This window comes from Diabrotica virgifera, chromosome 7, assembly GCF_917563875.1.
Source record: "Diabrotica virgifera virgifera chromosome 7, PGI_DIABVI_V3a".
Taxonomy (NCBI): Eukaryota; Metazoa; Arthropoda; class Insecta; order Coleoptera; family Chrysomelidae; genus Diabrotica; species Diabrotica virgifera.
The window spans coordinates 26,041,635-26,058,121 of NC_065449.1; the positions used below are offsets into that span (position 1 = coordinate 26,041,635).

Below are 16,487 nucleotides of genomic sequence, written 5' to 3' on the forward strand. Positions count from 1 at the left end.
AAAAATGAGGGCACGTTGTCCTCAGGTACTCATCTTCTCGTCGAAAAGGACAGGAATTCACATAGGGTACGAAATGTAAGGCCAGTGATCAAATCGGTTGTAGAAAGACGATCTAAAGAAGGAGATATCTTTGTTTTAGATGATATTTAAATGAATTAGAAGGAATAATTTAAATTTACCACATACTGCCGGTTTTTTTTTTCACTAATAAAACTCTACAAATTAACGTCGTATGCCATCTTGGTGTATCGAACTTACAATGGAATATAATGGGGGTATTTAATTATTTACATCTTTATTCTAATTAATTCCAAAGGGATGCTTAAAAAAACGAGATAACTTTTAACATAATTACACTCAGACACTTTTAATTATAGCGGGAGACGTGAAAATGGTGCGTAGTCTAGGTCTATCGGACACAAGTAGTACACATTTTTCTAACTAGACTAAACACACGCAAGTTAATGATGTAAAAACTCAAAAAATAATGCGGATGAGTAGAGCTCACCAAAAGTTTTAAGGGCTAGACAATATAGAGGAAAGTAACCAAATATGGAATAGTGCCCTAATATGGAATTCCTTGATTTCTACGAAAATATAAGTTGGAACCGCACTACAAGACCATCCTCTATTTCAGTTGCTCTCTTTATTATCGTATTCACACCTCTGTGTCAGATGCGCGAACATTACGTGTCTGACAGGCGCGTTTAGTTTTATCGTCTTGCAGAAAACTTTAAAGTTAAATTTATTCAACGAGTATTATTGGTTATTATGCATGAATACAGACTTGTTATGTTACTGCGTATATCAATAGTACCTTTATTTTGATATTTTATGACCCTCTGAAATTAAAACATTACGACTTGAAAAAATGTTGATACTAGTTTGAACTAACGTACAAATCCAAATACGGACAGTCGTTGGTGCCTAATTGTGGAATAGTGGATTAAGTGTAAGTGGGCTTATTATGATTGTGCTGGTCCAGAGTTTCATACATGGATCTGTGATGTCTTCAAGTGAATTAAGCTGCTTCTTTAATTTTTCACAATTTTCTTATTTAAATTTATTTGATCTCAGATGTTTATGTCTATTTTTGTTATTGATATGTTGGTTTATGCCTATATTCCATATATGGGTACCTATTCCATATTTGGTTACTCATTTGGGATTTTGTTTTTTGTTCGATTTTTTTTGTTAATTAAGATATTTAATAGAAGGCTTTTAATTACTACATAAAAATGTATGACTGATGTGTCATAACATTAAATTGTTTTCATTTCTATAAATGTATTATTTTATATCCCCAACCCAAAAGGTATTATTTTATATCCCCAAAACAAAATGGTATTCCATAATTGGCGACTGTCCTCTAATGCCACACTGGATAGTACGTTAGGTTAACATTATGATTAGTGGAGCTTATAGTATGGTGCTTCACTATCCCTTATTACTACACCCCTTTCATCGTTCGTATTAGGTACTTTTACTTAGAGATTGTTAAAGAGATAAATTCACGGGGAATCAAAAACACTATTTTGTTAATAGCAAAATACTTAAAAAACAGTAATTTCCATCAATTACCAAGCAGTTTAATAAATTCGTTTATATTAGCTATAACGCATAATTCCAAAGCTGAAATTCTATCGAAAACTCCCTATGCGTTTGATGAGGAAATCAAAATTTGCACACTAAAGTAAATTATACATGAATCTATAACTCAGGGATATTTGTTGAAAACAAGAGATGTATTGCGGAAATTGTAAATTTGCAACTGTGTGCATGATAATGGTATATCGTTCCTGTTTGTACTTTATACAAAATTTGTATTTATTGGTATCTGTAAAAGACACTACCAATAAAAAACAAAGTTTTTGTTTATCTATTGCTTATTTATAATCTCTAACCAATTAAAAGACATGCTTATTTTTCGTTATTCTTTTTAATACGCAAAGTATCTGTTTTTAGTCTTCGGTATCATATGAACAGTCATATCAGCGACTTTTACATCCCACAATGATGCCCTGCCAATACATTTGTCGGAATTGCAACTCTAACTCTAGCTGTCTTCTTTTGGTCTGGATATTTTTCTTCCAAGTAAGACGTTGGTCAAGATGGAGGTCAAGGTATTTAGCGTCTGTTACTGTTGGTATTCGTACATTTTCCATTCTTACAGGTGGGCATGTGTTGTGGCTGTTGGTAAACGTTATTTGAGATGATTTTGTTTTGTTTACTTTTGTTCGCCATTTTGTGTACCATTCACTGAGTATGTCCAGATGGTGTTGCAGGTCTTGTGAGGCTTGTATGGGATCTTCATTTACAGCTAGTGTTGCTACGTCATCAGCAAAGGAAGCGATCGTAGTATTATGAGACTCTGGTATATCGGCTGTGTAGAGCGAGAAAAGCAGCGGCCCGAGAACACTACCTTGCGGAACTCCGGAGTTAATAGGACAAAGGCTGGATTGTTGGTCTTTGAATTTTACAGAGAAATATCTATTTGATAAGTAGAATTTGATTAGGAGGAAATAGTTACTAGATAATGCTAATTTTACTTTGTAAAGCAGACCTCTGTGCCAAACTTTGTCAAACGCTTATGAGATATCTAGGAATACAGCGTTGCAGTATTTCCTTTCTTCGAGAGTTTTTGATATTTCATTTACTATTCGATGGACTTGTTGTGTAGTAGAATGATTTTCCCGAAAACCAAACTGATGTTCTGGTAGTAATGTTAGGAATTCATGATCTGCGTATATTCTTTGTAGCAGCAATCTTTCAAAAACTTTGCTAACGATTGCGAGTAGGCTGATGGGTCGATAAGATGTTACTTCATTGGGAGCTTTGCCTGGCTTAAGGATCATTATGATTTCTGCAAATTTCCATATTTTTGGAATGTATGATAAGCCTAGCATGCGATTAAATATTACTGTTAGCATAATAATGGCCTTACGAGGAAGTTGTTTTAGTACTTGTGCCGAGATTAAGTCATAACCTGGAGGGTTTCGTGAGTTGAGTTTGGTTATTTATGAGAGAGATTTGTTATTTATTTATTTGTTATTGACTTGGTTAATTATGAGAGAGATAAGTAAAAGAACACAAAAATCTATTGAAATTGTCAACCTAGAGCATAAAAGTTAACAAATCCAACAAACGATTGAAAATAACAAGAGACTCAAATTTCTACAGAGTAGAGAGTATATATAGTAGAAGATTTCTTTATAGAAGTCAACAAAACCATGATGAGCAACTAACAGAAAATTTAGAAAATTCAGGAAAAATATTAGTCAACCAAGAATCGAATTGATGCCTGATGTATCAACAGTTGAAACAGGGAATCCACTGAATAAGATGAAAAGAAATAAAGCTTCGGAAGAAGATAATATCGTTATAGAAGAGACACAGATTGGAAAAGACAGTCTTCTAGAGAATATTACAAAACTTACGGCTACACCAAAGTGAAACACCTACAAGATGGTACAGTGCATTTACCATTTTATTATTCGAAAAGGATGATCCAAGAGATCATGAGAATTACTGACCCATAAGCCAGTTAAACCACCTCTACAAGTTATTCACAAGAATAACAAATACACTGGAAACAAAATTAGATTTTTACCAACCTAGGGAACACGTAGGTTTTAGGAAAAATTTTGACAGTAACGACCACCTCCACTGCACAAAAATGATTACAGAAAAATTCATAGAATACAACCGATCATCGGTGCTGACATACAGCATAATGAGAGAGTAGGAGAACCGTCGTATAGTTTATTAATACTCTAGATCGGACTCAAAACTGATCGCGAAACATATACAATAACGCATCCATGACTCTAATATTTAATACTACATAACGATACGAAATGTAGAAAAATCTATAGAGAAATTAAACAAGGATATAAGTTGTCTTCCAAACTCTTTGCAGCAGTTCTGAAACATCCTTTCAAACAATTGGAATGGAATGCTAAATGGAATTGCAATGTCGACGGCGAAATGCTCTCACACCTACGATTCGCAGACGATATAGTCCTGATAACAGATAACTTTTAGTCAGTTCTTTAACGGTAAAATATTGCAAAACATCTAAATTTTAAAGAACCGCTTGGATTGACATGAAATTTGGCATACACATAGCTAACAAGTCAAAGAAAAAAAGTGATATTGTGCCGATATGTGCTTTTGCCCTGGGGGTGGTTTTCACCCCCTCTTGTGGGTAAAAAAATATTCGTCCAAAGAAAGTCAGAAAATGGATAAACTGGCTAATTTTAAGTAACTTTTGTTCTATAGAGTTTTTTCACTAAGTCAATACTTTTCGAGTTATTTGGCAGTGAATATGTTCATTTTTTTAACAAAATAACCACGCTTTTAGACGGCTTTTCGCAAGTAACTCAAATAGTAAGTATTTTGTCAAAAAAATATTTTTAGCAAAAATATAGCCTGTAAATTTTTTTTTAAAAAATGGTGTATATATCACGTCTCCACAGCTAGTAGAAGAAGAGTTATAGCTAATGAAAAATAGGTTTATATTCCTCAAATTCCAAATGGAATACTTTAACGTGAAATAACCAAAAATTAAGCACATTTCGGGGAAAACTCATTACAACTTGTTTAAAGTGTTTAAAAAGAGCTTTATTTTTATTTTATAATAAAAATTTCTAGCGTCAAACTTATACAAGTTACGCTCAAAATAAAGTTAGTCCCTTTTGGTGTTGGTAAAAAAATCGAGAAAATCACCTCCTAATTAATATCTTAAATGAACTTAATTGTTACGACTTCACAAGTTTCTTGACTCGTGTATATATTGTTTATATGATCTGTAAGTTTCATCGGTTTAAAGTCCTCATTATTGAAAGTGCTGTAGTTAAAAGGGGTTGAACGAGTCACTGATCACGAATGTATGCAAATTTAGAAACACCAAATCTTAATCAATTTTTGTCTAATAGAAAAACAAAAAAATACATGATATTCAGAAAAGCAAATCTGACTTTCTTGTTTTTCGAGATTTTTGGTATCTCTAACAATTTTTAAGTTATTTTGAAAAAAAGCATATATTTCAAAATTTAAATTTTTAAAAATTTTACTTTAAAACCAAATGTTTTCAAAAATTAGCACTTTGAATCGATGAAACTTACAGATCATATAAACACAACATAAGTAAAATAATTTGTATTGCGGTAACGATTAATTTCATTTAAGTTGCTAAATAGGGGGTGGTCTTCCCGATTTTTTTTTGCAAAAACAAAAGGGACCAACTTTATTTTGAGCGTAACTTACTTAAATTTAATGCTAGAAACTTTTTGTAAACACAGAAATAAAGCTTTTTTTAAACACTTTAAAAAATTTATAATGGGTTTTCCCCAAAAAGTGTTTAATTTTTTGGATATTTCACGCCGAAATATTCTATTTGAAATTTGGTGAATATGAATCTATTTTTCATTGGCTATAACTCTGGTTCTACGAGATCCAGAGACCTAACGCGTACACCATTTTTTTTATTTTTTATAGGCTATATTTTTGCTAACAACGTTTTCTTTTTACAAAATACTTACGTTTTGAGTTATTTGCGAAAAACCGTCTAAAAATGTGGTTATTTTGTTGAAAAATGAACATATTCACTCGCAAATAACTCGAAAAGTGTTGACTTGGCGAAAAAACTCTATAGAACAAAAGTTACTTAAAATTAGTCAGTTTACCCATTTCCGGACTTATTTTGGATATATATTTTTTCATTCCCAAGAGGGGGTGAAAGGCACCCCCAGGGCAAAGGCACACATCGGCAGAATATCACTTTTTTTCTTTGACATGTAAGCTATACGTATGCCAAATTGCATGTCAATCCAAGCGGTTCTTTAAAATTTAGAGCAACAACCGTGAAAGAATGGACTATTTAGAGAGATAATTGGAACTGTGTTACTGAGTTAGGCTACAGTAACCAAGCTCAAAGTGGCCCAAAGGAGAATGAAGCGTCCAAATTGAATTATGCTCTTTATTTATGTTAAAGTGGAAACTACTGATATTACAGTTATAAATGAAATTATGTTTATCAATTTAACGAATCAGTATCAGGATAAACATTTTAAGTCATTTCATATTTTGTGTTTCAGAATATAATAAAAGTATTTTTCTACAACCGTGTTAAAAATGCAATTTTTAGCACTTCATACGAGCGTTAAAAATGCTACTTTAAGGTACTAGTGTTTTAAAATATTTTAAGGCACTGCAGTTCGTATTGACCGTATAGACAATTTTGATGTAATGTCAAAAAAATATAAAAATGGAATGTCAGTCACGTTCAAGTAAAAGTTTTTGTAGATATTGTCCTGTAATTACGTTTGTAGAAAAAATATTGTATGATATGCATGTTAAAAAGTACATTTTTAAGGCACTCATGTGAATTGTAGAACTCGCTATCTCTCATTCTGCAAACTTTCACATACGTGCCTTAAACGTGTACTTTTAACACTTATATCATCAATAACTATTAAACACGTAAATAAAAATTATTTAAATAAAATATTTTACTTAGAAAGAAAAATGTTTAGGTTTAGGAATGTCTAAAGACGGTTGTCTGCTTAAAGATTTCACGAATTACTTTATTATTTCTTTGTCTAAGTAGGTGTATGCAAATTTAAGAAAAATAAGACGGATAAACTTTTAAAAATATTGTTAAAAGTTTGTATGTATTTAAAAATTTAAAGTTTGTATGTGTTCAAAGACTTTTAATATATTCTGAAACACTAAATATAAAATGTGTTAAACATGTTTATCCAGGTACCTACTATTTCGTTAAATTGATAAACATAATTTCAATTGTAACTGTAATAATGGTTAGTTTAGACGTTAACAAAAATAAACAGAATAATTCAATTTTGACGTTACGAATTGTCCGTTAGGAATTTGTACAGTTACGAATTGTCGCCGTTACGAACTGTCGATGTTACGAGTTGTCTGGTCACGCAGAGGTAGATCACCTACACGATGGACAGACCACGTCAAATCAAAAGAATCACTGGGAATTGGCTGCAAGAAGCTGAAGACCGCTAGAACTGGAAGAAATTAGGGAAGGACTATGTTTATCTTTGGACGCAGAAAGCTGGCTGATGATGATTTTGTGCCGTTAGATCAATATATGTATTTCATTATAAAATTTATATTCTTATATTTTCTTTGTTATGCTCATGTATCAAATTTGTTCTACTTGTGTAAGTCCTTGTTAAGTAGTGTACCTACGTCATAATGGGGTGTATTATCGCCTTCTACATTTAAGTTTTCACGTGCATATCCAGGCGTTTATGTTTCCAAATTAGGTTTGAAGGTCCAACGGAAGAAACCAAGAAAAGAAGGCTCTTAACTTCTGGTTACCCTGAATTGCTTATGTCTATTTAGTATTCTCTTCGGTCACAATTAATCAAAATTAAAACAAATTTGAATTAGATAATAAAAACATCCTAATTTTCAATTAATTTATAAATTAACCTACGTAATATACTCCAGTTAACCCGATTAATATTTCCCCGTCTACAAAAACTTTCCTCAACAACCAATTCCCGACAATATAAGGCCCCTTATTGTATGAGGATAATTTGATACTCCCACATAATCTTGTAGAGAAAATTCTAGGGGGTATTCAAAGGAGTCTAAAAATAAACATTTCTCAGGAAATAAATTAAAGTGAAATGTTGGGGACGTGACGTGGAAGTTAATCATAACATTGATCAAGCGAAATTAAGATGCGATGCTTAGCTATTCTAATAGAAAAAGATAAATGCAATAGTTTATTAAATATAAACGAAACAATAAACCATCTAAATACAGAGTGATCCATACAAAATTGTTGCAAGATTCTCTACCAAAAAACAGAGTCAGATTCTATCTATGTATATATCACATTTTTTTATTCGCCAACGTATGTGTACCTTACAACCCCTGTAACGTTATAAACGTCACATAATATTTTATGTTAGTACAACTTCTCTTGAAAATGAACACTTTTAAAGTTATAATCAAAAAACGAAGAAAAAAATCAAATTTTTCCTTCATTTTTTGACATTTTGATTACAGTAGGAAAAATGAAAGAATACCCAGGAACGAACATATAAAACACGCTGTATTTTCCTGTCACCGTGTCACACAAAAAATTGGACAGAGCAAGTACATGTAATAATTATTATTATAATGTACTTGCGCTGGGCAATTTTCTTTGTGACACGGTGACAGGAAAATACAGCGTGTTTTATATGTTCGTTCATGGGTATTCTTTTATTTTTCCGACGTATTTAAACAATGTTCCGCACCTTTTTGAGAGGACGGATAACTCAAATATTATTATTTGAGTTATTTTCAAGCAATTTCTGCAAAAAAATTTGAGTCATCTCTCAACGTCCAAATGTACTAATATTTTTACAGATGTGCCCAGGTCTAGTAAGCACACGGAATAATACCATGAATTAAATAAAACTGCAGCTGCCTTTTAGAACAGAACTGCTACCTGGAGACACATACATGGCAAACATCTGGAAAATCTATAAAAATACTTAATTCTTTTTTTGAGATATATCACATAAACAACTTTGTACCAATTTAATTATTAAAAACTAAAAGTCTTTTCTGTAGACATTAAAGCGTTCAATAGTAGGTACCTAATTATTTATTTTAATATGTAATTAAAAACGTTCGAAAATAGCTACAGTAAATGTGTGTTATCGAAATTCTTTCTGAATTAATTTGAATGTTTTATACGTCTATAAAATACAAAAAAAAAACAGTATTTATCAAAAGATAACGGGTAATTTACCAACAGTATAATAACTATGTTTTTACAAAGGAAAACCAATAAATGGGTCATGGTTCATGTCTGTTTTAAATTTTTTATTATTAAGTAATAAATGAAAGATATGTAACAAAGAATTATTGTTACAATATTGACATACGTGGACATTTTTTCCTCTTCCTTTACAATTTTAGACAAATTGACTGTATTGTTTTCATTAACCTGCGCTTTTTGTGCTTATGTCATATTTCTTTCTTCATCTCGCTTCCCACAGACGCAAACTACAAGAAAATTGAGGCCTTCGAAATGTGACGTTATCATAGAATCCTGAAGATATCTTATATATACCCCTCTTCTAGGTGATCTTATACCCTTCTTCTTCTTCTTCTTCTTCTTCTTCTTCTTCTTCTTCTCCTTCTTTCTCTTCTTCTTCTTCTTCTTCTTCTTTTAGCCCATTTCTATCCAACTTTGGACATAGGCCTTCCCCAAATCTTTCCATTTCCGTCTGTCCTTGGCTGCGTTTTTCCAGTTAGTTCCTGCAGCTTTTACAATATCGTCCTTCCATCGCATCTGTGGTCTTCCTCTTCCTCTTCTTCCTGTCCACGGTCTCCAGTTTTGTATTTCAGCATTCCATCTTTTATCTTCCTGTCTCGGATTGTGGCCCGCAAATCTCCATTTTAACCCAGCATAACCCATATGTTCAGTTACATTTTTTACTTTTGTTTTCTCTCTTATCCATTTTTTTGGTTTTCTGTCTTGTAGTTTTATTCCCAACGTGGATCTTTCCATTTTTCTCTGAGTTATTTCAATGTTGTTTATGTAAGCCTTTGTTAATGTCCATGTTTCTGAGCCATACGTCAGCACAGGAAGGATTAACTGGTCAAATATACGGGTTTTTAGGTTGTATCTTTGTGCTTTTTAGTATCCATCTTAACTTTCCAAATGCTGCCCACGCCAATCGGATTCTTCTCTGTACTTCAATTGTTTGGTTCTCTTTATTAACTTTGATTATTTGACCCAGGTATATAGTGCGGCCGATATGTGAAACAATTGCACATTTAATGATACAAGCATATAATTTGGACCACATATACTACCAGGGCCGCGCCAAGGCTTTCAAGCGCCCCGGGGCAAGAAATTTTAGGCGCCCCTTTCCTCCTCCCTTTGTAAGTAGAAACAAACTACAGTAGACTCTCTCTATAACGAGCACGGGTATTACGAGGTTTCGGTTATAACGAGGTACCCTAGATGTCCCATGAAATTCCTATTGAACTATAACACCGCTGTAAAGAGGCATATTTGGTTATAACGAGGAAAAATGAAATCGAAAAATATGTTTCTTTACCTGTTTTTAGCGAAGCAATAGCTATAAATAAATATCTCAACTGCATGTATACAGACATGCCCAACATCTGTGTGCCTTTCGAGGCCAGTGTTGTAATAAAATCCACCGCCTGTAATAAACTAAATAAATAAATAATAAATCTATCGACCGATATTAAATATTGTAGGAAATTTACAGTTCATGATGGCGAAGTCTCATTAAGGTCGACGATCGACACCTAATAAACTACGTAAGAGGCATCAAACATTTCAGTGGTGATGAACCTCATTTCGTGAAGAGCCTGATATAACGAGATCCGCTTATAACGAGGTAATTAGTCGGCCTTTTCAGTTCTCGTTATAGAGGGAGTTTACTGTATTTCTTACGTGTTAGGAATAGAGGATAATTTTAAAAAAAACGCTAGATTTTGAAAGGAATCTTTTATCTAAAACAGGTAGGATTGTAGGAACATTAATAAAAAATATCAAACAATAAAAAATGAATTAAATATATACCTATGTTTATTCGCGAAAAGATGTTGATATCACAACCACGTGATTCAGGGATAACAAAGCTTTCAAATTGAAGATTACTTATTTCTATGTCTCCGTCTGATTTTAAGACTGGCTGTAAATGTGATATATCTCTACTACTAATATCATTTTCAGGGTCTATGATGATCTAGGAGTCCTTAAGTGGACACATGTGCATTCCTATTATCGAAACAAAACAGTTCCTAGCTAATAAATTTACCATGAAAAGTATCGAATATCGCTAAACAATACTAAACATCCAATATAGACTACTTCATAGATATTTGGGTGGCACTGGCACGAAAGAAAATTAATTGGTTGTTGTTGTTGAGAGAGATGAATGAGAAATGGATTAACTTTTAAATTTTTTATTTTTGAGCACTAAACTTTTTTAACATTATTTAATCATAAGATTTTTCAATAGATTATAAGTAGATCAGTAGGTATAAAAAAATTTTTCGGTAACCTGTCGGCGCGGCGCCTTTTCAATCACGGCGCCGGGGGGCGCCGCCCCTCTTCGCCCTTATGGACGGCGCGGGCCTGTATACTACACATTATAAAGGTTTAAATTTAGATATGAGGCCATTTCAGATTTTGCCTTTTACAAAAATGGCGGGCATTCAAAATGGCGGCTATACATATGTGTTTAATAGTATCATAACTTTTGAACGAAAAGCCCGATTTCAACCAAATTTGGTATATAGGTTCCCTTTTTGATTTCTAAGATAGATGTGGTGAACCAGAAGAATCGGTTTACCAGAAGTTGTGTTTTTACTGGTTGTTTATGTAAAAATATGTTTATTTTTCAATTTTTTCCCTCTGTATATATTAATTTTTCAAAAAGGTAATACCGCAATTGAAAATGACGTAAAAATATTTTGTAGAAAATATTTTGATCTTTTTAGTTATGTTAATTACCATTTAATAAATGCATAACGTATCTTCACATGTACCTATGTGTGGCAGATTCGTGCAAATATTATAAGAAATATTGTGCATTTAATGGTAGAAGCATATAATTTGAACCACATGTACTAAGCACATCAAGGTTTAAATTAAGATATAAGGCCATTTTAGATTCTACCTTTTACAAAAATGGCGGGCATTCAAAATGGCGACTATACATATGTGACTAATAGCACGATAACTTTTGAACGAAATTTCCAACTTTACCAAAATTTGGTATATATGTTCTTCTTTTGATGTGTAAGACCAAGGTCTTGAACCGGAAGAATCGATTTACCAGAAGTTGTTTTTTACCGATTTTTATGTAAAAGCATGTTGTTTTTTTACCAATTCTTTCACCCTGTATATATTAATTTTTCCAAAAAGTTAATACCGACGTTAAAAAGGGCGTAAAAATATTTTTTAGGAAATATTTTGAACTCTTTAGTTATGTTAATTACCAATTAATAAATGCATAACGTATTTTCACATGTACCTATTCACCCATGTGCGGCCGATTCGTGCAAATAAATATAAGAATTATTGTGCCTTTAATGATAAAATCATATAATTTGGACCACACACACTACACACACAAAGATTCAAATTTAGATATGAGGCCATCTCAGATTTTGTTTTTTTTACAAAAATGGCGGGCATTCAAAATGAATCTGCCGCACATAGGTAATAGGTACATGTGAAGATACGTTATGCATTTATTAAATGGTAATTAACATAATTAAAAATTTCAAAATCTTTCCTAAAAAATATTTTTACACTCTTTTCAATGGCGGTATTACCTTTTTGAAAAATTAATATATACAGGGTGAAAAAATTGAAAAAAAACCAACATATTTTTACATAAGAAATAGTAAAAACACAACTTCTGGTAAACCGATTCTTCCGATTCAGGACTTCAATCTTATCCATAAAAAAAAGAACCTGGATGCCAAATTTGGCTGAAATCGGACTTTTCGTTCAAAAGTTATCGTGCTATTAGTCACATATGTATAGCCACCATTTTGAATGCTCGCCATTTTTGTAAAAGGAAAAATCTGAGATGGTCTCATATCTAAATTTAAACTTTTGTATGTGTAGTATATGTGGTCCAAATTATATGCTTCTACTATTAAATGCACAATAACTCTTATAATATTTGCACGCATCTGCCACACATAGGTACATGTGCAGATACGTTATGCATTTATTAAATGGTAATTCACATAACTAAAAAGTTCAAAATATTTCCTAAAACATATTCTTACGCTATTTTCAATGGTGGTATTACAATTTCGAAAAAATACTATATACAGGGTGAAAAAATTGGAAATAAATTATTTACATAATATAAAATAGTTTTACATAAAAAACCAGGAAAACACAACTTCTAGTAAACCGATTCTTCCAGTTCACGACAACGTTCTTGTAAATCACAAAAAGAACCTATATACCAAATTTGGTTAAAATCGGACTTTCCATTCAAAAGATATCGTGCTATTAGTCACGTATGTATAGTAGCCCATTTTGAATGACCGCCATTTTTGTAAAAGGCAAAATCTGAGATGGCCTCATATCTAAATTTGAACCTCTATATGTGCAGTATATGTGGACCAAATTATATGCTTGTATCATTAAATGTGTAATTCTTAATAATATTTGCACGAATCTGCCGCACTAATATATATTCGTCAACAACCTCAATATTGACATTATTTATATTTACACTTATTCTGTTGTTTGTTCTTGTCATGATTTTGGTTTCTTATACACCCCATGTTACTAATTAGGGCGTTTTATTAGGAATACAAAAAAGAGCTGTTAACGACGATAACAGCCAAAATCGAATACCTCGATCATATCATAAGGAACAGCGAGAAGTATGGACTGCTGAAACTAATTTTACAGGGAAAAGTAGAAGGCAACCGTGGACCAGGAAGGCGAAAGATTTCCTGGTTGAAAAATCTACATACGTGGATCAACACAACATCCACAAATCTTTTTAGAGCAGCAGTGTGCAAAGTACAGATTGCCATGATGGTCGCCTACATCCGAAACGGATAGGCAATACAAGAAGAAGATCTTGCTTCTCTTCTTTCGGCATGGTCCAAGCTTGGACGTCCTTGATTGTTTGAGGAATCTCTTTATTGGTAATTCGGTTTATACAAAAAATCCTTAATAGGTTTGTTCCAACATGACTGAGAACCGTCAAATAACGATTACATTACTATAATATAATTAACGTTCCATGGGTTCCATGGGAACGAAATAATACGTTCCATGGTACTGCGCAGGACGGTGATCGTTACATGGACGGTTCTCAGTCGTGTTGGAACAAACCTTATAATATACATCACCTTACCAAATACGCGGTCTGTCGTCGATTTTTCCTTATTCAGCATACTTCGTAATGACTCTAATTACTGCAGATTGATTACAGTTTACTGCAGATGCTATTTCGCGACTAGATTTGTCGTTTTTTTGGTGAAAAATAAATTTCAAAACGCTTTTCGTTCGATAATTTAGTTTGTTTGGCCTGGGATGACATTGACCTTTTGATCAAAAATCAAAGAGCGAATAAATGTGTTAGGGTAACTACATTGACGATATAGAACATGTGAATAGATTCACGTACCTAGGAATGGATCTGGTTGCAAGCAATGAAGAAGAACCGGAAATAAATAGAAGGCTTGTGCTGGCAAATAAAGCCTATTTCGCGATGGGCCACATATTCAAATCGTGAGACGTACACCGGAAAACAAAACTCCGGGTATATAAAACAATAATCAGGCCCATAGTAAGTTATGGCTGCGAAACATGGGTGGTGACACAGAAATCTGCCAATGCATTAGATGTGTTTGAAAGAAAAGTATTACGTAGGATACTGGGCCCAATAAGTGAAAATAACAACTGGCGAATTAGGTATAATAGAGAAATATACGAGCAATATAGCGAACCAACTCTAGCACAACACACTAAACTGCAGAGCTTACGGTGGGCAGGACACGTGGTCCGCATGCATGAGAATAGAATCCTCAGAAAATTGCTGAATGCAAGAATGCAGGGAAGAAGACCTGTTGGAAGACCTAAAAAGAGATAAGAAGACGAAGTCGATGAGGATGCTAGGAACTTCCTGGGAACGCGTTCATGGAAAAGAACAGCGGTAAATCGAAATGATTGGAGAAGCTTATTGAAGGAGGCCAAGGCTCGATTTGGGCTGTAGTGCCATTGGATGGATGGATAGTGTTTATATAGTCAAAATATGTGGCAAATTTGTCATTAAGATTCAATTTAATAGTACTTTAACGACTTAATAATCACCTCATAATTTTCTCGGATTATGGGAAATCCCTTCAATCAGATTATTTTAATCTTTTCTGTAGAATTTTGAGCTAGTAATTAAAAAACATTAGTAAGTATACCGATAATGCTAATTACAAGCACAAACTTAAAATGAATTAGCGAAAAGATACAAAAAACTTGTGTTAAACCTCAAAAACTGTAAGGCGCTTAGGTGATGCAGGACTTTTTAACACCACTGTACATAGCACCATACCTCTGAACGAAGAAATCAACGTTTCGGTAGGAATCAGGCAGGTGTATAGCCTCAGGCCGAATCTCTTTAACACGATCATGGACAAGATAATAGAGTAAATGAAACCAACATTGGCTAAAAAATGAGACACCAAGTTTTGAGCATCCTTTGCTATGTGGAGAATCATAGTAGAAAATGAAGACGATCTCTGCCTTTAAGAATATCAGAGAAGAACATCTAATAGAAAAGAAAGAGAAGAGGAAAAGTTGCAATATACTGCAACTTATGGAAGAAAGAAGAAAATCAAAGAAGAATAAAATAATGCACAACAATAACCAGAGACAAATAAGAACCGAAATACGAAATGTCAAAGAAAATTGGGTAAAACTAAAGTGTGAAGAGAAAATTAGAGTTGTTAAAAAAAACACGATACATTTAATATGCATAAAAAGGTTAAACAAGCAGCTTACCTTCAGAAATCCGAAACAGCTAGCAAACTGCGAGAAAACGGGAAATATCATCACAGATATAAGCCAAGAAATTTCTATATGAACCAAATATATACATAAAAGAACTCTTTGATGATAATAGGTTCAAACAACCTCCATCCTAATGACTATTTACCAATCACATCAGATGAAGCGGAAAAAGTAACATCACAACTAACAGAGGGCAAAGCTCCTGGACCTGACGATGCATATGCTGAATTCGACATTTATTGCGTTACCAAAGGAAAAAAAAATTGTATGTTGCAGTGATTTTCGGTCCATCAGTTTAATGAACCATATTTTAAAGTTATTTCTAAAAATCATACATCAAATGGTATACATATAGACTGTGCGAAGAGAAAATCAGTCTACGCAGTTTAGTTTTCGGAATGCAGTGGGTACGAGAGGGGCTCTCTTTAGCAAACAAGTGCAATTTTTACTATTAGAGACGTGAATTGTGATATTTATGCATGTTTCATTGTATCCATAAAGTGGATGGAGCTGGACGACATGTGTGGCTTTATCGTAGTATCCGAAAAATATCTTATAACGACTATGTTACTAATCAGATCTTATTAAATATACAAAAGAGCTGTTAACCACAATAAAAACAGCTATAATCGAATACCTCAGTCACATCATAAGGAAGAGCGAAATATATGGATTGATGCAAGTAATTTTACAGATAAAAATAGAAGGGAAATAAGGACCAGGAAGCCGGAGGATTGAAAAGTAGAGATTGTCATGACGGATCGCCGATATACGGAATAGTTACGCACTACAAGAAGAAGAGTATGACAGATGTAGCTTCAACAATATGGCCGCTATCAACTTTCAAGTTAGAAAGTCCCTATTGAAAGATCATTTATGAACGACTTTTAAATTTTTTTACCGTTACTTT

The 16,487-nt window shown here is 33.1% G+C and overlaps 1 protein-coding gene across 2 annotated transcripts in view; it reads left to right on the forward strand.

Moving 5' to 3' along the window:
• The window catches only part of LOC114328696 (synaptotagmin-C), a 239,170-nt gene that overhangs the window by 14,041 nt on the left and 208,642 nt on the right, over positions 1-16,487 (forward strand). The window lies entirely within an intron of this gene.